Source organism: Brienomyrus brachyistius, chromosome 19 (genome assembly GCF_023856365.1).
Source record: "Brienomyrus brachyistius isolate T26 chromosome 19, BBRACH_0.4, whole genome shotgun sequence".
NCBI lineage: Eukaryota > Metazoa > Chordata > Actinopteri > Osteoglossiformes > Mormyridae > Brienomyrus > Brienomyrus brachyistius.
Genome location: NC_064551.1, coordinates 9,556,160 through 9,562,159, shown reverse-complemented (window position 1 = coordinate 9,562,159; position 6,000 = coordinate 9,556,160).

Sequence of the window (6,000 nt, the reverse complement as noted above, 5' to 3'; positions counted from 1 at the left end):
TATTTTATTTGTTTCATTGTCTCCTGCAAACTGAATTTGCACTTAAAGAAAAAAATATCTTCTGATATGTAACAAAGATTTGAGGGAGCCAAAAAACACCGCGAATTATGGGTCCCTGAGGACTGCAATGGGAAAAAACTACTGTACTTGGGTACAACCACAGGAGCAATTCAGGAAAATGAACCGGAATTATTTTAGTTAGCAGTTATGACACATTCTGCCTTTGTTGCTAGTTTTCAGTGTTTGTGTTATAAGACCCATTAAAGTTAATACATCTGACACCTGCTGTTGGTTCCAATAACAATGAAATAACATTAATTTTTAACCATAACCCAGCAGCCATTCACGGGAATCAGTGTTATTATGGGCGGATAGCTCTTGATAATCCTGTAAAGAAATTTTTTAACTCAGTTTCATTCTTTGTTGACAAAATAACAAATACATCACATTTTAGAGAAAATGAGAATGAAAGGGACTTCTGCAGCTCATCCAAGCCTCACCAGTGTGTCCATTAAGGAGTTTGACATCCTGATTTTCACAAGCTTAACGTGTCCCTGGGTCATCAAAGAAGGGGCTTGTACTTCACTTCTTTAACCAATCATATTCTTCATTGAATGACATCACCACTTTTTTTCTCATTTTCAAACTTCCGGCCATCATTACAAATCTGTGCACCTTGCGGCTTGATAGAAAAAGCTGGTTTTAACTCATGTGGTGATGCCAAATAATGAAGGCTGTGATTGGTTAAAGAAGTGCAAAGCAAGCCCCTCCCATGCTGTCCCAGGGAAAATCAGGTTGTGCTTAAGGAGTGACAGGTTAATTGTTTACCTTAGTTTGTTCAATTCCAGCCCCTATGGCTGAGAGCCATTCATCCTTACACCTTGTATTACAGCCCAGTGCAGGGTCACCATGAACCCAAATATCACAGGGACACTCAGGGTAGCATGCAGGTCCATCACAGGACACAGACTCACATTCTAAAGGCAATTTAAAGAAACCAATGCTTTATCTGTGAAGCCACTCACACCTCCAGCCTCCACAGAAGTGAGAAGTTTTCAGGTAAATGCCGTATTCATGAATTTAGAGAGCCATACTGCTTCCACTTCTACTCTATCTGCTGTGACTGTTGCGCTAAAACATGAAAATCACTGAGACATGAATTTAAAAGTAAAAAGAACAGAGATGGCGGAAAAGAGAGAGGAGACGAGCAGAAAGTCAGTGGGGTTAAAAAAAAGACCACAAAAGGAGGGGAGAATATCTGCCCCCTAACTGCTTTGACAAACACAGTGCAGGTTACAGTGTGAAGATGCAGTGGCCGTCACAGCTGGAAGGTCTGTCCCACCATCACCCACAAGGCATCATTTCAGCAGGAACTCCTTGCTTAACTGCTCCAACAATGATTGGTCTACTAATGACAGTCACTGTTTGAGAACTATAATTATTATCAGCTCCTGGTCTATAAATATATTTCCTGATCCCAGCCAAATACGCCTATGGATGGACTCCATCCACCTTTATTATGCTAATGGAGTAATTACATGCCTGATCTGTCTCCCTGCTAATGGAATATCTCTAGAGAGTGTGTCAGAACGCAGACAGTGTTCCCGTCCATGAGGGCCCCTGCCGTCTTTCACCTCAGCTTCTTTTCCAGTGTACCTCACTCCTCTTTCTTCCATCCTTTTCTTTCCTTCTCTGCCATTTATCCTCCTCTTCATTTCCATGTTTCCCTAGTTTCAGTTGACTCCCTCCTAGTGACCTTTCTTGTCTTTTTGCTGCTGTCTTCTTCTTCTGGATTAGTAGTTAATGGAGAGTGAAGAACGCAGAAATGCAGTGACACCTTGTGTTCAGGCTGGGAAACGAAACTACAACATATATCCATTCACCCGTCCATCAACCTTCTAACCACTTATGCTGGTTGGGGTTATGGGGTATATTGAAAATCTAATTGCTAAGATTTTATGAATCTATAATTATAAGCTGGTTTTGTTATGGTTTCGGCTATGCAGGTGGAGAATTGTATTCTTAGTGGTCAATATATTTTGTCTAAAGCCTTATTTCACTAATGATTAACTTACGTTTTCATTGTCCTAACCCTTACTAATAAACCTGTCATGATGTATAAAAAAGCATTCAGTTCTTTTAAGTTTATTATCATTTTGTTTTCCAAAGTGAAACATTTCTCCAATACAGTCACTGAAGAAATGCTTCGCTGCTGATGGTTTGAAGGAAAATTACTCCAGAAAACTATTTACATGATTTTATGACAGATCTGCTATATTCAAAATCTTCTTTGGCTCTCAGCGGAGGCGGACGCACTTCTCTCCCTCTCCCTCCCCTTATCTTCCCTGCTTTGCTCCTCTCGTCTCGTCTAGTCTACTGTCTTATACTTTGAGAGACTCTCTCAGCCCTGCTCTCCAAACTAAGTAAAATCATGGATTTGATCAACTGGTCTCTCAATACAATTGACACCATCTTCTCGACGAGAAGCCTGGGTTCGGGGGAACCTGACTGTCCTGCAGGAACGTACGCAGCTGGCTACACGATGGACGGATGGGAGCGGTGGAGGGTCGTGTGCCTGGCAGCTCTTTCCGTGGAGGACATTGAAGACATCTACCTATTCAGAACCATGATTACAGGTATTATGCTGATTGGATTAGGCATTGCCCTGGTTTATCGAAGATTGAAGAAAACCGTGACAGCTGCTCAAAACCCCACTAGGCTGGCCGGAATGATTGATGGAGTGGGTGGAGCTGTTAGCACTCAGACTGTGACAATTGATCGCAAACTGGATAACATCACTGTGACTATGGATCGCAAACTGGATAACATCACGGAGAAGCTCACGGCTATGCAAAAATTATTGGATGGCAGAGACCAACGTGGACATTAGGGGAGCTGGAAATTACAGCTTCTCGCCCAGAAACCCAAACAACCCTATCCTATCAGGTTTTGGCTCCCCCCAATCAGCATTGGCCTCGGCCAAGGCCGCTGCTGAACTAACAACTCCCCCAGAAGAACAAGGCAGTGAGACTCTCTTGCATTCCTCTCCCCCAATCCCAAGGACTCACCGCACCCTCCCCCCATTCCACGCCTTCCCCGCTTCATACCCCCAGTGTGAACAGGCGGGTCTGTTGACCAGCGCCTCCATGGCTGCAGGACCGGATGGCTGTCTGTCGATGCTGGACTACCTCCACCTCCCCATTTCCCTCATCCGTTGGAAGTCGTGTCATTTTATATTGTAAGGCGTAGTGACCATGTGCTTATGTTGCTGAGGTGTTTTTTTCGGTTCCTACAATGTCCTCCCCACTGGAGTACAGTCTGGGGGCAGTTTTTTTATTCTCCTCCTCTCTCCTCACGTTATTCTATTTCTTTTCTTCTCTCTGTCTCCCCCTACTGTGACGTTTGTGTATATGTATGGTCGGGTTGATGGCCAGTTTTTTCACTGGTACTTGTGACTAGTGACATGGTGTATTGCAACAGCAATAAAGGGTTTTCATTATCATCATCATCATCATCATCCACTAGTGGAAAAAAACCAACAAGTTGCATTTTTAAAATGTTCTGAGTATGGGTTGGGTAAGTGGTTCTTTTTTCCTGGGACAAAAACAGTGCCTCTCTTGATGTAGTCTCTATTTGAGCCTCTCCGCAGTGCTGTAGCTCTGCTCACCAGATGAAAGAGTAAAAGGGGGAAAACATATTTACTGAAGAGAAGGATCGCCACCTGGGACAACGTGCCACCCGGGAAGAGGGAGTGGATCACATCTTTGACGAGAATGACCTGAATCAAGATGAAAACGGGAAAAGACCTGACTTTGCACTTCGTGGCGCAGGATGTCAAGTTTGTCTGACGACTCCGTATGAAGTTCAGTGCCTCCTATGGGTGGTCATACAAATAGGAAGAGTTACGAAACAGGAGGTGAAGGCAGGAATGCTGCTTCCCAGTTTCTGACAAAGGGGCTTGATTTTCATTTTATCAGCTCATGTTTCAGGATAAAATTAAACAAAATGTCAAAAATACATATTTTTATAATGTTTTTGAATCAAAAACAGCTTGTCATTTTTTTATATATTCCAAAATTTTCTTGACATAGTGGTCGATTTTTTTTTTTTTACTTTCCCTCCCTAAAATGCAAAAATGGTTTGGTCTGCTCTTTTAGTGGCGGTCAACGGAAGACCAGTGGTCACGTGACAAGGGAGAATGACGCTTGACACGACAGTGCCAGGATGTTGGATTTAGAAGAGAAATTTGTATCAAAAAGCAGGGGATGTAAGAGGGTAGGGAGGAGAAAACAGGTGAATATTATATTCAGGAGGAGACCACTCCCTGTTGGAGAAATTACATCACAGTGATCAAGACTGTCTGCAGCCCAGAGAAGAGGAAGAGCCAGTAGCAGCGTGAGGAGTGTGAGACGTGCTGCCAGGGGAGGGTAGTCACAGAGACAGAGGCAGCGGACATAGGAATGCTTATGGAGGAGTCTCAGGAGAGGGGAGGGCAGGGGGACAGTGATGGACAGCTGGAGCAGACGAGAGGAGGAAATTAAAGATTAATTAAAGATAAAAAAGCTCGTACGAGATGATGAGAACTGCTCTGCGATGGACTGGCCTCCCATCCTGGGTTGTTCCCTGCCTCATGCCCATTGCTTCCGGGATAGGCTCCGGACCCCCCGCGACCCAGTAGGATAAGCAGTTTTTAAAATGGATGGATGGATATGATGAGAACTGGTTCAAAGTGAAGCACCTTGTGTAAAAGTTGATTTCCACCAATCATTTCTCTTCTTGGGCGCTGCCGAGGGTACCCCACCACTAAAAATGTCTGGCGGTGCCTGTTTATAAGTCCTGATTCTATAAGGTACATTGAAGCACCATTTTCAAGAAGTTCATTTTTGAGCTGACCTAGCTCAATAATTTGAATTCATTTCCACACCCCTCACAGCCACACCCACCACCACGGACCCGGCAGACATCCATTCTGATGAACTGTCATATGCCCCCAGCAAGATTACACTAATGGAAATTGGTTCGTTTTCAGCTAGGCTGACCCCTCTGGGCTCCCGGTCTAATACCATCATAGTGTGATTGGCGCTGTCATTGTTGCTTGCAGCTATATTATGTATAAATTATTATATTGTATCCATATGATGTGCAGTGCGGCAATAGTTAACTTGCTTGTGCTCTGTCTTATTTTGTTCTACTTGTACTGGTTTTAGTCTTTTTCCCAGGCTGGGAGTTCCCTTGTTCAGTGCTCATTTATTATAGTTCATTCCACCTGTTGCTTGTTGTCCTGCCATGTTGTTGTTTTCCCCAGTCAGTCACTGTGATTTGCTCTGTGAATGTTGCTCTGCCTGTCTTTTGTCTTTGATTTGTTGGTTTTGGATGTTAGACATTGCAAGCTACTTCAAATTCTTCTTGAGTCATCAATTATGTGGATTAAAAAAATGTCAGTAACCAGCATCAGAGGCTTGAAATGAACTGTAGTGTCCCAGGTGAGTCGGAGAAGCAGGCAGTGGAACAAATGGAAGCAGAAGTAGAACATGGAAAGAGATACAGTAATGCTCTTAACTGTTGTCAGGGTCAGCGCCCGCCTGACCCCAACCTCTGACCTTTCCCTGCTTGGCCAGCAGCCATGGCTGGCCATTCTGCCTTGTCCACTTTCCCTTTCTATTGCCTTCCAACCCTATTGTGATTTTTATGCTCCCTGGATTGCTGTTTAGCTTAATGGGTTGAGTGTGTGGTTTGAAAGCTGAGAACATTCTGATTGTAGGTTCTAGGCCAGTCTCATCTGTTTTCTTTTCTTTTTTTCCCATCTAGTGTTTGCTATTAGTGTCTTTGCTTCCCTGTTTTGAGTTAACTTGCTTGTGCTCTGTCTTATTTTGTTCTACATGTACTGGTTTTAGTATTTTTCCCAGGCTTGGAGTTCCCTTGTCCAGTGCTCATTTATTATGACAATGGAAGTTATTGTGACCGAAAAAATATGAGAAATATTGCTATAAACCAGGTGCT